Source organism: Desmodus rotundus, chromosome 3 (assembly GCF_022682495.2).
Source record: "Desmodus rotundus isolate HL8 chromosome 3, HLdesRot8A.1, whole genome shotgun sequence".
NCBI classification, from domain to species: Eukaryota; Metazoa; Chordata; class Mammalia; order Chiroptera; family Phyllostomidae; genus Desmodus; species Desmodus rotundus.
In genome coordinates this window covers 89,566,419-89,586,917 of record NC_071389.1, presented here as the reverse complement: position 1 = coordinate 89,586,917, position 20,499 = coordinate 89,566,419, and the positions used below count along the sequence as shown (strand labels likewise).

Below are 20,499 nucleotides of genomic sequence, written 5' to 3'. Positions count from 1 at the left end.
GAGGACCGGACTGGGAAGGGAGTGAGATCATTGGTCCAGGTCACGGAGCAAGCCAATGGCAAAAGAACGTGGTAATTTGGAGTTGCCAAGGCCAGAACCTAGAAAACACTGTATGCGGGTAGAGTGTTTGCATCACACAATATTGCCAGTTCTGCTCTCTGGATGTCACTGAGCTTCTTGCAGCGTGGATTCTCTCAGCCCATCTGTTGCCATTCCTTCCGTCTAGGATGCTGGTACTGGGGGACCCTCTCAGTGTCTGCACAGGGCCCCGGGAACATCCATCTGCTCACTCCCACCCACCTGCACTATCGCTCCTTTTGAACAAGACAAAACCCAAACAGTAAAGCAGACTCAGATCTTGTGATGATCGCACTGAAGCTTCTCCTCCGTACTGGAATTGTCCTGCCCACTGTGACATGGTGTGTGGGGCGCTCCTTCCTCTGGCCCTATTAGCTAGATGTCTCAGCAGGGGTGTGTTTGATCTACCTTCATAGCTTCAAAACAACACCAGTGTCTGCCTCCAACTAAATGTCTGCTGAATGGAAGGACACCATGGTCCCTCCTGTTTGCAAACATCTGTGTTCTTAATCGGACCTTGAGTAAAAATGATGGTCACAAAACCTTAAACTGTAGCACCCAACTGACAACTGGTAGAGATCTGCCACATGAATTCTTACAGTAACGGTCTTTAGTACTACAAAAGACAGCTGGGTTTTATGTATTTTTCCCCACAGAGCATATAAATTTGTTTGCTATTCTTCTCCTATAATATGCAGCACTCCCTAAAGTTTGCTCTTTTTTAAAGTGTAGTAGAAATGAATCCTTTTTTTAAAGACTCTCAGGAGAAAACACTTTTCATGCCTCTGTACTGGGAGACTGTTTGTAGATCAGCTGCTACAGCCCAGTACCCATCTCCTGACTGTCGGGAGACCAGTGCAGAAGTAGGAGCCTGAGAAGGGGAGCAGATCAGAGGGGAGAACAGACAGTCTGTGGACTTGGCCACAAGGACAAAATCAGCCCTAACAAGGAGAGGGCACCATGCCAGACAATATCTGTACCAGCGCATGTGTTGGAAACAAATAATAAAGTGATCGGAACTCCCACAGCTACTCTGCCATAGACAACCATATTCACCCTAGCTATTGGTGAGCGAGAGAGAAAACCGACATCCTGAAAACAGCTTATAAGAATTTTTTTCCATTTAATTAATGAACAGGATTAAACAGCCCTTTCCTGGCCACTGACTTGATGTTCTTTTCAATGCACAGGCCAGGTTCACTTCGAAGATTACTTTCTAGTAGGGCTCAGGCATTCACTCTAGGTCTGGCGTTGCTGCTCTTAACAATAATAAAGAGACTAGACTGTCTTTAGCAAAGAGTACCAGTTAAGTTGCAAATTCTAGTTTTCACTTATTAAACACAAGCAGTTTTGCTATGGAAACCTGAAATCAGCATTAAGCAGGGTAAGTTCAGTTCTGCAGCTTAGCCCAGGCTGGTATCAAATGAGGAAATTTAGCTCTTGACTACTCAGGTAACTTTTAAATGAAGTCACAGAGATAACGTGTAGCATCCTGGCTTCGTGTCAACGGTACACGAAGCTGGTACCCCAGGCATAGTGTTTCACTACCTTTCTCTTTAACTCTGTGATACTAGAAGTACGACAATATCTGCGCCTGCAATTCTGGGCCCACCAAGCCCTTTGGGACGTCTGATGCCACACAGGAATCCACACTAATCCACACTACGCAGTATCGTACAAGGATCACGAGGCAACTTTCCAAAGCCGGGCTACGTTAATGGATGATGAAGGAAAGTTGCCCCTCGGGGGCCAACGATTCCAGTCTGACGTCTCACTCTCCCCCTGCTGCACATGATGCACTGTGACCAGCGCATGTGTCACCGTTACTGTGGATATGATTTCACGGATGCAGCTTTTCCTCTGCGGGCTTCTCTTGTTCCTCTCCCATAAATGGTCTGAGCAATCCTCTAACTCATTACTGAAGCATCACAGTCACCTGGGAGCTTGTTAGAGCTGCGGAGTTCAGACCCCACCCAGCCCTACAGAATCAGCACCCGCACTTTAACAAAGTCCCCAGATGACTCATTGAGAAGCACTAGCTGACTGTATCTCCCCAAAACCAAAAGCATTACCCAAAACAGGAGCGATGCTCTTGCCTGCCCGACACACATCTAAGAGAGCTGAATGAGTAAAAGCATTTCCTGGCCCCTCCATGCCCTCTGTTTTTGCTCGGAGCCCTAGAAGCGAGTTTACTGAGTTTCATTAGGTAGAACAATGTAGAGCACTCCAGCAGCCACGTGGTACTTCAGCATTCCTGCAGGGGCAATGGAAAAACACACATCTGATGTAAGGACACAAGTATGTCACTTGCAGGTAATGACCTTTTTGCCTTGACGCACCACAAATTCTTTCCAAATTGCCTGATATCAACTATGTTCTGAATGTGGCTATAGAGGTTTTTTCTTTAAAAAAAGCAATTATCAAAGAACTGCAGGCACTTGAAGTTTGCCATTAATCACATGTTCCTTCAGGATAATGAGAAATCAGATGCTCTAAGTGGAAGAGAGAGAGAATATGTCGGAAGGCTACAACCCTAAGTCCCGGCATGAGGAAGGAGGCGTGGAGGTTGCAGTTGCAAGTGGATCCTTCCTGCCCACGAAAGGCCTGCTCCCAGCTCTGCACACAGGAGCGGTTGGTGAAATGCTTCACACTCTTCAGAGATGCTTATGGACTCCTGGCCGGGCTACTGGCCTTGGTCTTGAAAGGCAGGGAAGCCTGCCACCAGCAGGGAATGGTGTCCCCAACCCAGACACCCACTCAGAACCTGGGATATGTAGAATAATAACAGGTCACCCACAAGCAGGTGTCCATGGCTCCGTGGTGCCAGCTGCTCAGCAGCACCTGTGGAAAGCCTGGGCTACATGCTGTTGTAACACTTCTTGGAGCTACCTTCTTTGCCAATGGGGCTGACCTCAATTCATCTCAGTAGATCTTCACTTACAGCAGCCCCCTTCATCATGTAAAACAATTAAAAGTCACAAAAAACTGTCATTGTAGGTGATGCGTCGTAGATTCAAACATAAAAATATCTCAAGTGTCTAGCATGCAGTGCTTTCACCACATGAGCAACAGCCTGGGGGCTAGAGCCAGATAGTCTGGGTTCAAATCCTGTCCCTAGTGCTTTGTGCATGTGACCTGGTTCGGCCATCTAGGAGTTCTGTGTCTCAGTTTTGTCACCTGTAAAGTGGGCTGTTGTAATAAGCATCTAATAAGCACAGAGTGCCTGAATAGAGCAGGTGCTGTATGTTGGCTTGTGTAAGTAATAATGCTATGCGTCATTTCCATATATAATAATATAATCATTGCCAAGTCATTCTTTGGCCTCATTTGACATCTTTATTATTCACTTGATGTGGTGAATTTCAGGGAAGGGCTGTTTGTTCTAAAAAGACCGAAAAAGAGAAATAGCCTATAATGACAGTCTATATTCTTTCTTCTCATTATATTTTATTTCATAGAGATTCTCATAAACCTAGAAACAATCTGTCAATTAAAAAACAGTACTAAGTGAATCCTCGAAAACCACAACAAAAATCCTCTTTGTTAAAATTACTTTTCCCAACTTCTGGCCAAGATGGAGGTGTATGTAGACACATTGTGCCTCTTCCCACAACCAAAAGAAGGCCAACAACAAATTGAAAAACAAAAAACAACCAGAACTGACAGAAAATGGAGCTGTATGGAAGTCCAACAACCAAGGAGGTAAAGAAGAAAAATTCATCCAGACCGGTAGGAAGGGCAGAGATGGGCAGCCAGGTGGAGAGGACTCACAGCAAAGCGTTGGCTGACAGACAGGAGAGAGCAAGGCGGCGGCTGGTGGACCTGGAGAGGCAGTGGTTTGCAGACTGGGTGCAGATAAACCAGGAGGAACAACTGGGGAGCGAAACAGACCAAGGGACCCAGAGTTTCATCGAGAAATAAAACCTCAAACCTCTGATTAAAAACACCTGTGGGGTTGAGGCGACAGCAGGAGAAACTCCCAGCCTCACAGGAGAGGTCATTGGAAAGACCCACAGGGTCCTAGAACGTACATAAGCCCACCCACCCAGGAATCACCACCAGGGGTCCAATTTGATTGTGGGTAGTGGGGGAAGTCACTGAAAACCCAGCAGAGAGCTGAGCAAGTGGCATTGTTCCCTCTTGGACCCCTCCCCCACATACAATGCAGTGACATGGGTTGCCCCGCCCTGGTGAACACCTAAGGCTCCACCCCCTTACTATGTAACAGGCCCATCGAGACAAAATAATGGCCCAAATGAAAGAACAGATCAAAGCTCCAGAAAAAACACAACTAAGCGACAAAGAGACAGCCAACCTATCAGATGCACAGTTCAAAACACTGGTAATCAGGGTACTTACAGAATTGGTTGAATATGGTCGCAAATTAGATGAAAACATGAAGGCTATGCTAAGTGAAATAAAAGAAAATGTACAGGGAACCAATAGTGACGGGAAGGAAACTGGGACTCAAATCAATGGTGTGGACCAGAAGGAAGAAAGAAACATTCAACCAGAACGGAATGAAGAAACAATTCAAAAAAATGAGGAGAGGTTTAGGAACCTTTGGGACATCTTTAAATGTTCCAATATCTGAATCATAGGGGTACCAGAAGGAGAAGAGGAAGAGCAAGAAATTGAAAACTTACTTGAGAAAATAATGAAGGAGAACGCCAATTTGGTAAAGGAAATAGGAAGTCCGGGAAGCTCAGAGAGTCCCAAAGAAGTTGGACCCAAAGAGGAACACACCAAGGCACATCATAATTACATTAGCCAAGATTAAAGAGAAAGAGAGAATCTTAAAAGCAGCAAGAGGAAAGGAAACAGTTACCTACAAAGGAGTTCCCATACGACTGTCAGCTGGTTTCTCAAAAGAAACCTTGCAGGCAAGAACGGGCTGGAAAGAAGTATTCCAAGTTGTGAAAGGCACGGACCTACATCCAAGATTACTGTATCCAGCAAAGCTATCATTTAGAATGAAAGGGCAGATAAAGTGCTTCCCAGATAAGGTCAAGTTAAAGGAGTTCATCATGACCAAGCCCTTATTATATGAAATGTTAAAGGGGCTTATCTAAGAAAAAGAAGATAAAAAATTATGAACAGTAAAATGACAACAAACACAGTTATTAACAACCACACCTAAAACAAAAACAAACTAAGCAAACAACTAGAACAGGATCAGAATCACAGAAATGAAGATCACATGGAGGGTTATCAGAGGGGGAGTGGGAGGGGAGAGAGGGGGAAAAGGTACAGTAATAAGCAATAAGTAGCATAAATGGTAGGTAGAAGATAGACAGGGGAGGTTAAGAATAGTATAGGAAATGTGGAAGCCAAAGAAGTTATATGTATGACCCATGAACATAAATTAGAGGGGGGGAATGCGGGTGGGAGAGGGTGTGCAGGGTCGGGGGGAATAAAGGGGGGAAAATGGGACAACTGTAATAGCATAATCAATAAAATATATTAAAAAATAAAAAAATTATTTTCCCCTAACACGTTAATAGAGAAGGCTTAAAAGCTATTCTTACAAGTTTGACCGACTTTGTTGATAAATAGAGAAATTACTGAAGGTTATGAGAATTAAATAGAATGTAATTAAGACTTAACAGGCATTTGGGCTGTGAAAAAGGGACTATGACCACAACAGCCAGAGCACACGGGGGGGGGGGGGGGGGGGGCGCGGGGGGCGGGGTAGGTATAGCCCTGAGGCCCCTCTGCAAGCTCTGCTGGGAATGTGCTGCTGGGATGCAAGGTATTTAGGGGCTTTCAGAAGCCTTCAGATTCTTGTAATTTTCCTGGAGGAAAAGAAAGTAGTGCTTCCCAGATCAGTCACTTCAGGTGATGAAGGAAAGAGAAAGATCAAGACCAGAGGGAAGCGAGCCATTGAAGCCTAGGGGTCATCAGCTGGCCAGAGAGTTGATAGTCACTCCTCGAAAGAGGGTGTGTTTGTCAGTGTTGCTAGGCTACAGTTCCCAGGTAGTCTTTCAATAGTAATGTAGGTGTTGCTGCCAAGGTATTTTGTAGATGAGACTGACTGACGTCCATAGTCGGTTGATTGTAAGATAGATTATCCCAGATAATCTAGGATGGCCTGACCCAAACAGTGGCAAGGCCTTCAAAACAGAGCTGAGGCTTCCTTGAGGAAGACAAACACATTCTGTCTGTGTGCGGCAGCTTCACCCCGTGCCTGACTTCCAGCTGTCCTTCCCCCCAGCCTGTCCCAAAGATTTCAGATCTGCCCAACCTGCCTCCGTAACCGCGTAACCCAGTTCCTTGCAGAAAATCTCTTCCTATCTATCTCCACCTGGTTCTGGTTTCTTGCACCCACCCCAGGTCACACAGGGGCCACACAAAGCCCTGTCTCGAAGCTGCTCACCCTGCTGGCTGTGGGAGGTGTGCCCTCCCACATCCTCCTGGCACTGCTTCTCTTCCTAGGGCAGCCTGGACACCATTCCCAGGCGCACAGAGCACTGCCAAGCTCAGGGGACATCTAAGTCAAAACCTGTGAAGGTGGCAGGCACCATTCTACTCTGTTAAGTACGTACATGGCCCTTAGATAGGTCCCTCAGATTAGATGACACAACAGCACTGAGAACAGGCAAGGATATGCAGCTCAGGCAGAGGGGAGCGAGGCAGAAAGAAGACAGCTGAAGGGTTAATATTAAACTTCAGAGTCTGGAAAGGATTTCATTAATTCTGCAATAATAAGAAAACAGCATGATGGCTTTTACCTTTATTTGGGCAGCAGGAAGGTTAGGGAGAGGGTACTCTGACCCACCAGGAATTTGAGGGCCAACCTGAAAAGGGAGCAAACTGCTCTCCAAGGCCCCATCCATCTCACAAACTCCATGATCCTACACAAGAGCTGCTAAGAGGCCTTAAATGTGCATATGGACTAAATTTCAAACACTCTCCCACTTAAAGTGATGGTATCAAAGCACAAGTAGCTGAGATGAGCCGTGGAGTCTACATAAAAGGCTTTGAGGATGCAGAGTCCCAAGGGTGAGTCCAGGTGGCTCCATCGCCTGACTCCAGCTCCACTGTTGCCTCTGAACCAGGAGCTCCAGTCTAGATAGAATACTGTGCCTACAAACTCCGTGGGCTGGTGACAGGGCACCTCTGGGGAAGCTGGCTAAGTGGAAAGTGCTACAAGAGGAACCCAAAAGTCAGGTGACTAGCACAGAGAAAAACAAAGTCCTTCCAGAAAACACCTCTGAACACGTCTGCCAAGAACCTCAACATACAAAATATTCTCCTTTAGTAAAACACCAAAGGCTTTGTCTTCTCACTTACTCACACTTTGTCACCCATGCTTGGCTTGATGGATTGTAAAAGCCTACAGTTTTGCCCTGGCCAGGTTGCCAGTTGGCTGGGGCATCGTCCCCTGCACCGAAAAGTTTGTGGATTCAATCCCCAGGCAGGCCACAAGCCTAGGTAATGGGTTTGGTCCCGGTAGGGGTGTGTACGGAGGTAACCGTTTGATGTTTCTTTCTGACATCAATGTTTGTCTCTATCCCTCCCTTCCCCTTTCTCTAAAATCAACAAATATATCCCTTGGTGAGGATTTGCGGGGGGGAAAGCCAATCATCAATTTATAAAAAGTAAATAAAGGCCTACGGTTTTCCTCAATGCCAAATACTGATTTTAGAAACTCCTTGCTTATATCAATACAACTTCATTTAAAAAAAAAAAAAAAAAGACTCCCGTTCTACCTCAGCACTGGCAGGCAGAGGCGATGTGTAGCTCACGACCCCTGGGACACGGTGGGCAGAGCGGGGGGCAGGAGCCGCGCGTGCGCGGAGGCACTCACACTGAAGCTGCCGGGCCGGGGCGCTGGGCAGGAGACAGAGCTCTGTGCCGGCAGGACTCACCCCTGCGTCAGTGTCTAAGGTGTTTGCCTGCCAGGAATACCAGCCAGGGAATGAGGTTTCAGCATTCTCTTCCCACCTCCCCAACCCCAACACTATACTTATCTAACTGTTGACTGGATTTGGGAGTTAAGGTTATTTAATTTAAAAAAAATGAAACCAGTCTTAAAAAGACATGCCCCATTTTTCTATAATATGTAAGTAGATAAAACACAATCCTTATCTTTCTTAAATATATTTTTAAAAAATTGTTTATGTGCATATGCTGAAGTCTCTATTTTCTTGAAATTGCTAAATGTTCCTAACGTGTCTAAAATAGCCCACACACCCTGGCCGGGTGGCTCAGTTGGTTGGAGTGTTGTCCCATATACCAAAAGGTTGTGGGTTCAATCCCTGGTCAGGGCACATAACTAATTGTGGGTTTGAACCCTGGTCAGGGTGTGTACAGGAGGCAACCAATTGATGTTTCTCTCTCTCTCTCTCTCAAATCAATAAACATATCCTTGGGTGAGGTTTAAAAAAAATAGCCCACGTGATTTTTCTCTGATCAGAGCTGGCTAATAACAAAGGAATATATGAATTTGACTGACACTATTTATTCCAGAGAACAAGGAATGTGCTCTGCAAGGGAGAGGCTGAGGCCCAGATTGCAGGTGGAAAGCGGGGGTTGAATTCCTTTCCTGCCTCTTCCAGGCCAGGGGAAGTCACTCAAACTCTGTGCTCCTGTTCCCTGGTCGATGGAGTAGACAGTAATAGCGCCCGCTCCACGCCGGTGCATATCTAACCTCTGCAGAGGGCTTCCTGTTTGCAACTATCCTTACAGACCTCAGCCACCTCAGTGAGGCTCTGGGTGGGCCATGTCACCAAGAGAATAGCTCTAGAGAATCAAGTTCTTCCACTTGGGACCTAAATTGTCCTGTGTGTTAATAAAACTTGGTCAGATGACAGAATGATATGGTGTCCAAGCTCCATATGACAGGATTCTTATTTTTTAGTAGCCTCTGCTACTCAGGGAAAGCTGATGAGGTTACTTGAAAGGAAGAATAATCTCTTCTGGGTAAGGGTCTTTGCCCCAGTGGAGGTTGTGCGGGGGCAGGCACCAGCTGTCCCTCTCTTTCTGCTCCCACCTCCTCCTGTGGTGCTTCACTCTAGCCAGGAGGCTCACACCCAGAACCCACCTCTCCCCCCTCACAAATTCCTAGACCAGATTCCACCAAAGAATCAGAGAGATCTGAATGCAGGAGAAAAATGCCTCTAAGCTGATAAAAGCACGCACTCTCCCTAATAAGCTCAGCAAAGATTCAGAACCTTTTATTGTACAACGTACTTTAGAAGAAAAGCCAATCCTTGCAGTTTCCCTGGCTGCACTGCCCAGGCCACCCTGCTAGGCCCAGGACACTGATCCACACAAGATGAGCTGGAACAGCTCACTGGAGGAGGGGCTGAGACAGGCTCAAGAGAGGATGGGGTCTCCCCAAACTGTAATTGAGCACTGCAATGAAACACTATTCCCAGGATGGTCCGGAGACTGGGAAACCCATCAAAACATAGGGCACTGCTGAATGACTCGGCCAGACACACTAAGGGGCAAGTCCACACCAAGGCTACTGGGCTACTGCCACCAAGCTGCACGGCCCTGTGGCAAGTACAAATGTCATTCACAAGAGGCTGCTTTTCCAAACTCACTGTCCTTTCACACTAAGGCTACTCTCCCAACCCTCCTCTTTTATCAGTCAAGTAGCTCAGAAGCGCATTGCAACCCTGGAGTAGAACTGCCCTGCCAAATGGAAGAAAGCCCTGCTTTCTCCATGGCATCCCCCGACCGTGCCTGCGAGACCAAGGGGTTGGCAATGCTGCCTGCCTCACTTGGGTACTTGCTTCCTCCAGCCTGACTCCTCCCTCTCAGCCTTGGGGCTGCTGACATCCACATGGAGGCTGATAGAGGCCCTTCTGATCAGAATGTGAGTCACTTGGGTCACACTCAGCAAGGGGAAGAACTCCAGAGCTTCAGCTTGCTAATGGGCCTCCTGAGGCCGGGCACCTGTGAGCCTGTCTCCTCTTTACCGCACTTGCCCTCACTCAGCCAGGCCTGGAAGTGAATGTGCCACTCCCTAATTACTGCCCTGGCCCAGGACACAGGGCCCCAAGAACCCTAAAAAATAGACCTTTGGACATGGGATTGTGAAATTACTTATTATAGCAAGAGGGCCTGAAATTGCCACTCATGTAGACTCATATAGCATTTTAGGGTATGACTGTAAAAGGTTGCTATTATCACAATGGCTCCAAATTTTCCCTTCCCCATAGGAAACTGCTTTCTCCTCTTAATTTAGGATCTGCCAACCTAAAGGAATGGTCTGAACAGTCTGAAGGCTGTTTTCTTCATTTAGAGAAAGAGAAAATAAAAGCTACAAAAATTTAAATATTTCCTACCAATGACATTCCGGTGACCGGAAGACACGGGGACATGGGCATTTCGATGCTCAGATGCAGACGTACCGAACGAACTAGCTGCTGAGTATCTATCATGTCTCCAGGGCTGGGCTAAGTCATGACTGCCACTCACTGTGGGCTGAACCCCCAGGGGCATTTTCCTGACTTAAACTCACTTAATCTGCCCACAACTCAATGACTGTTTTTAACTGTGCTTTTACACAAGAGCATCTTGAAGCTCAGAGTCATTAAGTGACCTGTGCAAGATCACATGGCTAAGGAGGCGGAGACTCTCTTGGCTACGCTCAACAGCGGCTGCCACTGTCCAGCACCCTGCAGGGGCTCAGGTATCTGTCAGAACTGTGTGATGGATTCTTCCTGTCTAGGGCAGTCACTTTACTTGCATTCCTCTTCCCTTTGATTTCTACAATGGAACAACTAGAGTGAGGTCAGTCAGTAAACCCGAAGAACCCAACCTTATATATGAAGCTCATCATGGTCCACATATTCATATGCTGATAAAATTTGGTGACCAGAAAACCCAGCTACCCAATACGAGCCATAAAGTTGTTTCCTTTCCAGATAAGTTCTATCACCTTATGTTTTTTCTTTTAACTAATATTACAGTTACTCAAAATGAGGAATAGGGATTTAAATACTGATCTCTCTGCTCAGCAATCTCTTCTGTTTAAAAATAGCGAATGGTGTTCAGTAGTACACACTTACGAATTTAATATCAGTCTACTATATTTAATAAGAGAAGAAATATCCAAGGAGAGAAATGACTTCAAGTATCAGAATAAATTCAAGTTTGCAGAAGTCTTTGCATTTTAAATCGGCTGTGCATTTCCAAGCTAAATGAAGGAGTAGACACAGAACATGATGAGTGGTTTTAGGGTCGAGAACGCACTTTGGAAATTAGCATAGAGGTTTTCCAGCAGCCAGTTCCTAAGTAACAGTCCATAGTCCTCATTTTCCATGACACTATGCATTCCGTGAATCAAACACACTGACTGCTCCTGTTTGCCTAATTAGATTACCCATGGGGCAAATGGAAGCCTCGGGCCTTCCGAGGAGTGTGGTCCCAACTCTGCCCCACAACAGCATGCTCTTGGCTTCCCCAGAATGTCCGAGGCAGGGAACGTTACAAAACTGCTATTTCTCATCATCAGTGTTGTCAATATTGTCATTGTTTTATGAGCTTGGAAAACAATCAGGAAATTAAGGGTAGGGCACGTGATAGAATATATTTCAACAATAGTTCATAGTATCATTACTATGTAACATCTAGCAGTAGTGAATGCATTTCACTTTTTGGCATAATTCTACACAGGGAACACAGGGAAGAATTATCAGCAACTTCATCTTTCTAAACAAGGCTTTTCTTTTTTATTTTCTTATCTTTCTATCTTCTCTTACATTTACATTAATAAAAACCTTTTCTTTTGAAAGTTCATATATTCACAAAGACGACAGAATAATTTAGTAACTACCTATATCCCATCTGCTAGGGTCAGAAATTACCAGTATTTTGCTTCTCTTGGTTCTTCTGCCTCTTTTCTCTCTTTCACTCTTTTCTGTAATATTTTAAATCGAATTCTTGAAATCATGTCATTTCACTTCTAAAGATAAATATATGTCCAACTATAAAAAGGACATTTTTTTAATACAAAGACAATACCATCATCACATCTAACAGAATTAATAATTCTTTCATAGTACTTAATACCCAGTCTGTCTTCAAATTATTCGGTTACATAAAAAAGTCCCTTTATGGTTATGTTAAACACAATCAGGTCCAAACAAGATCTGCATGCTGCACAAGTCTCAGTGATGGATTCTGGATTCTCAGTGATGGACTCCCTCTTTTCAATCTAGAAAAGCCCCCTCCCCTCCCCCCACAGCACCATCTTGTTGCACAAGCCCGATGGGACAGTTCACGGGTGGGTCTACTAGTAATGCAGCAGCACCTGGGAGGTGCTCCAACTTTGAATGATGCTAAGATGAATCAAGGAATTCAAGTGCTGGCATCTCGGCCTCCCACCCTGGAGCTGCTCACCAACATTTTCCCTGCTAGTTTTAGCATCTTCTGGCGATCAATGCCCATATCCATTATTTCACTGGAGGTGAAAAATAGTGATTTGATTTTGTAATTCCACTATTAATTGTGCATTTTTTTTACCTTGAATTATTTGGTAAAGAATGTTTATTCACCAATGATGGCTTTCTTTACCCAGAAATATAGTTAATTCAGAAGAGGCAGCACAACATAGTCATGATCACTCTGGATAATGAATGATTTCACACATCACATTGCCTCCAATGACTCCCACCGCACTCAGAGCAGAAATGATGTCTTTCGCAGTGAATGAAGGCCTCACGTGATCACCACCCTCTCTTATCCCTCTGAGCTCATCACATGCCCCTGTCCCCCGTGGTCACTCCCCTTCAGCTCACCTGCCTCCTAGCTGCATTTACTGTCTGTTCCCTGTGCCTGGAGTACTCTCCAGGGAAAGTTGTAGGGCTCCCTCCTCTCTTTCTTCAGGTCTCTGCCCAAGTGTCACCTTATCAGGGAAACTTTGCCTGGCCCCCTACACAAAATAGCAATCCCTACCCCTTCTCACTTCCCCAAGTTCTCCTGGATGACTTATCACACAGGGGAGAGTGATAAGGGTCTCTGGAACCATGTTCCTAGGGCCCTTCTCCAGGCCCGCTGAATCGAAACCTGGGGTTGGGCCCAGGCATCTGTATTAAAAAACCCTGCAGTGACTCCGATGGTTTCCAAGTGTAAGAACCACTGCAGCGGACTTTACAAATATTCTATCATTTAATCCTCCTAATAACCCTACGAGGTAGGTATCATTTTAACACCCCATTTCAGAGATGACAAAACACGATTCCTGGGCCTCACCCCTGGAGGTTCTGATTCAGGGGTCCAGGCCGGGTCCCAGAGTCTGCATGTGTCACAGATTCCCAGGTGATGCTGCTGGTTCGGGGGCCTGTAGTTAGAGTTTCACACACATTAACCCTGATACCCCATAATTAACAATCCCTCTGCAGCACTGGCATGTAAAAATAAAACAAAACAAAGCTATACTACAGCTTATAACACCTGTTGGCCTGCTGACATGTGATCTTTTTTCCATTGAAGAAAATTCTTCCAATGTCCAAACAGCAAGTCAGACGGAGGCATAAAAGACCTGAAGTAGCAAAGAAATTCAATTCTCGGACTATTTCAGCTAAAAGGAAACTTGGAGAACACCCACCAGGGCTGGTGGAGTCAAATACCAGGCAGATAAGAAATGTGCCAAACTGACCTGGTGTTAGGAGTGGGGCCTGCGGCAAATCACCGAGTTTAAAGGTCTTTAAGTTCAATTAGAAAATAAAACACTGTCTAGGTCATACAAAACATGATGAGGGTCAGGATCTGGCCACACATTGCCAGCCCGCAGACGCTAAGCCTCACCCAACCTGCTCATTTTACTGAAGGGGAAAATAAGGTCACAAGAGTTAGTTGGTAGCGAAAGCAAGACATGAATTCCGGGCCTGGGGCGCTTCATGCTTGCAGAACACAAGTCACTTGGATTGCTTCTAGTTTATTTTTAAAGAGAGATTCCAATGAAAACAAGAAGCAAACTTCATGTGACATAAGGCAGTTAAAATTAGCTCTCTCCTCCTCCACCAAATCAGGAAACCCCTCTGTGCTATTTCAACCTAATGACATCAGCCAACTAAACCAAGGGTCAGAGAGCCAGCCACTGGGAAAGGATTTTCAAGAAACAGGTCCTTGTGAGGGGACATATTGGCCAGGAGGAGCAATAACTTTTCCTCCCCACCCAAGAGAAATGGTGTGGCAGCCGCAGCAGCAGCAGGATCTGAGATGCTCTAAGACCCAGTGCCATCCTGTCCCAGGGCCATCTTGCTTCTGACAGAACTTGTTCCATGACCTATCAGCTTGGAAAGTGCTGCACATGAGGGCTAGGTGGGATGAGAATTTTGACACTACAGAGCAGTAGGTCTCAGTCAAGTCCTGCCCTGGGACTTAAGCAATAATGCCCCCTCTGTGGCAAAGCCTCTTGTCCCACGTGGGGACAAAGCCCCTAAGGGCACAAGTCTGCAGTCCCAACCAGCAGAGTCCAAGGGTCACGCTCATTTACCATACTCACACACACGTGCCCTGCTGTGCAAACAGTGTGGGCTTGGTGAGCAACACATTTATAACCATCAAGTAACAGAATACTCCTCTGCTTAAATGACCACTGTGGACATCAACTCCTCAGAGCTCAATTCGAGTTAGACCAGGACAAAGCCCTACTGTGATCCCCACTTACTCAGCTGTGTGGCCTTCAGGCAGCCACTTACCCTCTTAAAACCTTAGTCAGGCCCAGACTGGCATGGCTCAGTTGGTTGGACGTCATCCTGCAAAGTGATCTAAGGTTGCCAATTCCATTCCTGGCTGGGGCACATGCCTGGCTTTTGGGCTGGGTCCCTGGTTGGGGTGCATGTAAGAGGCAACCAATTGATATTTCTCTCACAGATTAATGTTTCTCTCCCTTTTCTCCCTCTCTTGCCCTCTCTTTAAAAATAAGTAAATAAAATCTTAAAAGCAAGCAAGCACACAAACAAACCTTAGTCAGGGAACTCCTCCTCTCCTGGAAGTGAGAGGTGTATACCCCCTTGGTGGGGGGGGGTCTCTCTCTAAAATGTACAAAGTTCTAACCCCAAGGACTCAGACCTGGACCTGAGGAGCAGTGCATTAGAGTGCTGCTCTGCTGTACTCCAAGAGTGGCTGTAGGAAGCAATACGAAATGCACACATAGCGATTGCACCTCACCCAACTCAGCAGTTAAGCAAATGTTCCCAACAAACTGGGAATCAAAATGTCTACCCAAACATCTACCCAGGTGGCTGGAGGGAGGAGACAGGGCCTCACCGCATGTTTCCTCTTCCATCGTCACACCCGCATTATTGCTCACCTGCACTGCTCCAATAGCTTTCCAGGAAGGTGTTCCCTTTAATTCACCTGACACTGCTGACAGATTACTTCCCCTATGGTGTAGCTCTGTTACATTTCAGCATTCCTGAAAATGCCAAGTCCCAATTCTGAGCATGCTATTAACGGATCTCTCTAATTTCACCCCAGGGCTGTTTTCCTTCTCACTCTGCTCTCTTCACCTAACTTGATGTTCCTGGCAAATCGTATTGTTCCAAACCTTATACTGCCTGCCACTCCCAGCCCCTCTGCCTCTGTCATTGAAACTCCTTCCCCCCATTAAGGATCAGCTCCTCCTGCACCTTTAACTACCAACCGCCAGGCCAGATGTAACCTCCTCCTTCTGGACCCCACAGCACTCTACAGCCACATTCTAGAACCCCGTTCTCCCCTTCCCTTGTACCTGTCATGTGCCCCCCACAACCATGAGCTCCTTGAGAATGAAAACCATGCTTGGTCCCCTCCACATTCTTCTCCTCCTTCTTCTTCTTATCAGTACAGAAGTCTTTTATTTTTTTCCACATTTATCATGTCACGAATTCATAGGGAATGGGTTCGAACGGCTCAGGCTCCTTTCCACCGGTTCTCACACAGTGTGCTTCTCTGGGCAGAGCAGGCTGACGCTTCAGCTGAACCCAAATACCTTTCTCTTTGACTTCCTTCTTTTTCTGATCATTTTCCTTCACGTTTCAGGAAGCTCTCTTGGCTCTGAGAGTGCTTAATATGCTCAATACATTCATTAATTCTCCTGACAAGAACCTTGCCCTTGTTTGTTTACAACAATGCCCACTGCATGCTTGGTGACAGGGCAGACTCTTCCAGTTTTGCCATGGTAACATTTGTGGGGCTTTCCTTTTTGAACAGTGCCCAGTCCCTTGATGTCTGCAATATCACATTTCTTGTAGATTCTCATGTATGTGGCCAAAGAAACACCTCCATGTTTTCTAAAAGACCTAGAGAACAAAAAGTAGGCACCTCTCCTCTTTCCCTTTGTGTTGTCATTTTGGCTAATTACTGGAAGATGGCATTTCTGGCCGAAAAGAAGCTCTCTGCCTCCGTCTTTATGTCTAGTATTGTACCCAGCACCTATCAGATGCTCAGTAAGTGCTGGATTAAAATGACAAAAACAAAAGAGGCACGAATTTCCATGGGAGCCAAAGAATCGGGTTATTTAAGAAAGGACTGCGGCATGTACTAAGTACCTTTACATGGAGGCATGGAGGCCTGTCACAAATGGAACCTCTGAGGGCTCTTTGTACCGAACACAAATGCACCGAGCTCCTCAGTGCTGCCTGACCACAGAAAAGCTAGTGGGCCTGTCTGGTAGAGCCCTCTCCACCACACGCTACTCGGGCTGCTAACGGGTACTGCTGCCTCAGGTGGAACATCTACTGAGTTGCTACCACGTTGGTGGTGGGGACAGCTTTCATCAGTCAGGGAGCGCTCGCACGTGTTAGGCACTGTGCACGGCACCTTTCCTTTTTCTTTTTATTCTTGGAAGGAAACCATGAGGTATGTAATTATTACTTTTTTTTTTTTTAAAAGATGGGATGAACAGGCTTGGAAACTTTCAATAACATACATCGGTTCACGCTAGACCAGGTTCTTCACACACATCTTGTTTAAATTTCATCTGCATACCCTCCCTCATTGGTAGGTGTTATTCTAACTTGAGGCTCAGGGAAATAACTCACTGGCTCTCCATGGGTCCTGCTGAGAAGGTAACAGGAGGGAAAGGGGCAGGATCCGGATGAGCAATCCCTGTGTGGAACCTATGAGGGGTATGGCAGCCAGTGAGGGAGGAAGAAAGGTACAGCGAGGCTCTGGGTTTGGCTCTGCCTCAGTGACCCATGAGTAGTTGCTCTGGTACTGGGTTTTATCACTTGTAAAAGGAATGTTAAACAAGATTACAAAGGAGGTTAGCATAGGCCACTCTAAAATACGCCACTTTGGTAGAAGGACTGTTTTGAGCTGAAGGCAACTGAGAAACAGCAGACACAAGAAAAGCTCTTGACCCCACCTTTCAGTCTAAAGGCAGGGCATAAATTCTCCTTTGTGCAAGTGTCCCTCTTTCCTTCTCCAGCTGTACCATAGAGAGGAGACTGGACAACCCTTATTACTGGGGGTGACACCGATTTGAGTCCACAGAACACAGATCACTGAAATAGCCCTTATCTTCCATTTGTCTCCCCATATATTTGTCTCTCCACAACTTATCACCCCACCCCTTTAAGTCCAAACCCTTTTCCTTTGTCTTGTCATTTCCCCACAAATTTACTGCTCTTCATTAAAATGGCATATAAGCTATTAGGCCTAACTGTTTCTTTAGGCTTTCATTTCCTTTTCTGTGAGACCTGTGTGCATATAAAAATTAAAATATTAAACTCAAATAAAATTTGTATGCCTTTTCTCCTGCTAATCTATCTTTTGTCGGTTTAATTTAGAGGGCCCCATGTACTGAGTCTAAGAGGGTACAGGAAAAAGTTTTTTCTCCCCTACTGTTACATCCTCAAAATGGTAACATTTCATAATTGTGTGATTGTTTTTGTCATAATTATAAAAAAATGTTGTTAGAGAATTAAAAGTCTGTACAAAATTAGTGGTAGCATTAAGATGAGCTCAATCTTATAAGATGTAGCCTTTTGAATTTCTTGTTTTGTCTGAGAATGTTTGCCCTTTCTGCCCAGTCACTATTCCACCAAGAGTAACCAGCTGGACAGTAAGGGGCAAAAGAGAACCCAAAATAGGAGTTCCAGAAAGAGAGCTTGGGGGTCTAGGGAGGCTCAATATAGGAAGTGACCCCTAGACTGAAACCTGAGCGATGTGGCGGAGGTGTCTGATGAAGGGGTGGGGAGAGGGAATGGGCGAGTCCCGGGGAGAGAGTAGCTAGTCATTCCTTAGGCGACACAATAGCTTTGTAGCTATTATTCCCACTCCAACTAACAACCTATCAGCCTCCTACCAGGGTTTCAAATCCTTTAAAATCCCTCTTAAATTTTGATAAAAACAAAACTAGTATGCTTTTTCCCACTCTCCCCCTCACCCCCACTCTGATGGCCCAGCACCATGCGCACAGGTGGAGACTGAGGGTGATCTGTCTCCAAAGACTGAGTCAAGTTTCTCTTCTTGTTTCACGTTCACTCCCTGGGTGCTGCCGTAGCCCAAGCTCCAGCCCTATCCCTCCTGGGGTGAGAGCCTCCGCTTTCAAGCTCATGATGCTTGAGATTCAAAATGAGTATATCCACAAGAGTCCACCTTCCCTCCTCTTGTTTCCTACAGGCTGTCCCACAGAAACAATCCTAGCCAAGACAGACAGACTGGAGAAGGCAGTAGAAAGAGCAGAAGCTTTGAAATAGGTCAGAATTTCCATTGTCCAAGTACCAGCTATGTGGCATTGAGCAAGGTACTTCACATGCTCATGAACTGCTTGTGAGGTGATGACAGGTACTACCTGGAAGACGCGGTGTGGGAGTTAAAGAACATGATGATACAAGGCAAGTGCCCGGCATGTTCGCTCTGGTGCCCGGCACAGCACATTACTGTAGTAACTCAGGGACACAGTTCAACAACCATAATGGAGCTATAAGAAAATGCTCCTGTAGTTCCAGGTATAAATGATACCTTGATATAAATGAACTTTTGTAAAAGTTTTTAATTCTTGTGAAAGTTGAGGACTTTTTGCATAAGAATGGCAACTCCCAAAGGGACTGGAATTTTAATCACAGTATAAGGGTCTTTCTAAATGATTCATTGTATAAAGGACAAAACCGATTTTCAAGGTCCCATGTGAAAAAGGAGGAGACAATTGCCATAGCAAATGTATAGAGCTGTCTGTAAGAAAAATGAATGGGGCAGATGCGAAAGGGCAGCCCCCCATGTGCCAGAGATGGGAGCACCAAAAGATTTTTCCCAAGGTAACAGGTATCCTCTTTGTGGTTTTGATGAGATCGGGTTGGAAGGGACAAGTTAGTATTTGGAAAAATAGAAATAGAGGTAGTGTAGGTCTAAAGAAATTCTATTTAAGATAGTGTTTCACACTACATTCCCTCTTTAAGGATAAAGTTCAATGATTGGAAGCCCTGTCTTTTACATCCCACGTGAACATGCGCACCATCGTCACATATACATGTCCCCACATTCAGTGCTGCTCAGAATGACCTGCTGTGAGGGGGCTCCTGTGAGTTCTGGGTTCTGAAGAAAATGTGTTCAGGACACACAGTACTTTATAAAGAGAAATATTACCCATATCAAGGCCTTAGAGAAGCTGACCAGATTCACAGATGCCCTTGTGAGGGTCAGTGGGAAGAGAGTTTCTCAGAAAGCATTCTCTCATACCAAGTTGAGAAGGGCTATGTTAACTACAAAGGATTTAAAGTTTTAAAAAGCCCTGCCATTGAATATTTCTGTTCAAAAGACTTTATTCTAAAAGCTTACTTTAATATGGTGCAAGAGGCTGTTTCAAGGTGAAGTTTTTGAGGGCCACTTCTACCATGAATATTCGTTCTCTCCCTCTTCTCTCCCTGTCTTTGGTCCAGAACATAAAGACATAGAAAAAGTCATTCCCTGACTCCACTTTGCATGTGATGCTGCAGTCACTGGTTATTCATGGCTGCGGTACTGGGCAACATTCAAATGTAAATGCTGTCATACAAAACAACCCAGATGTCTGGGGTAAATGTTCAGCCAACACCTCTGATTCATGCTGGGCAGCCTTTGACAAAGTTGACAGAAGAGAAAGAGACAAAACAGCAGAAACCAAGTGAACAATCCATTTATCATCTTAGGTGACAGCTTTCCTGCCAGGAAGGGGGTGGGGCAGAAGGAGAGAAGAAGCATGTTTGGCAATAAAATACAAGCAGAGAAAACTGTAAGCCTTTGGCTTGGGAAAAAGAAAATAAGGTTCAAGTCATGTGCTTTAAGCAAAATAAATAATGTAAACTCTTCAAAAGTTAACAGATTTTAAAAAAATCATATAACTTAAATCTCCATGTAGTTCCCTCATTTCACAAACAAATCCTGGGCCCAAGCGGTTAAATAAATTTTGATTCCTGGACTGAGGAAGCAAACTGCCCAGTAGAGTGAAGGAGATGACCCAAGTTTGGTAACTGCTCAACCAGCATTTTGTTC

The 20,499-nt window shown here is 45.4% G+C and overlaps 1 protein-coding gene across 2 annotated transcripts in view; it reads right to left on the bottom strand.

The window, feature by feature from the left end:
- Positions 1-20,499, bottom strand: part of SLC22A23 (solute carrier family 22 member 23) — a 179,171-nt gene that overhangs the window by 57,787 nt on the left and 100,885 nt on the right. The window lies entirely within an intron of this gene.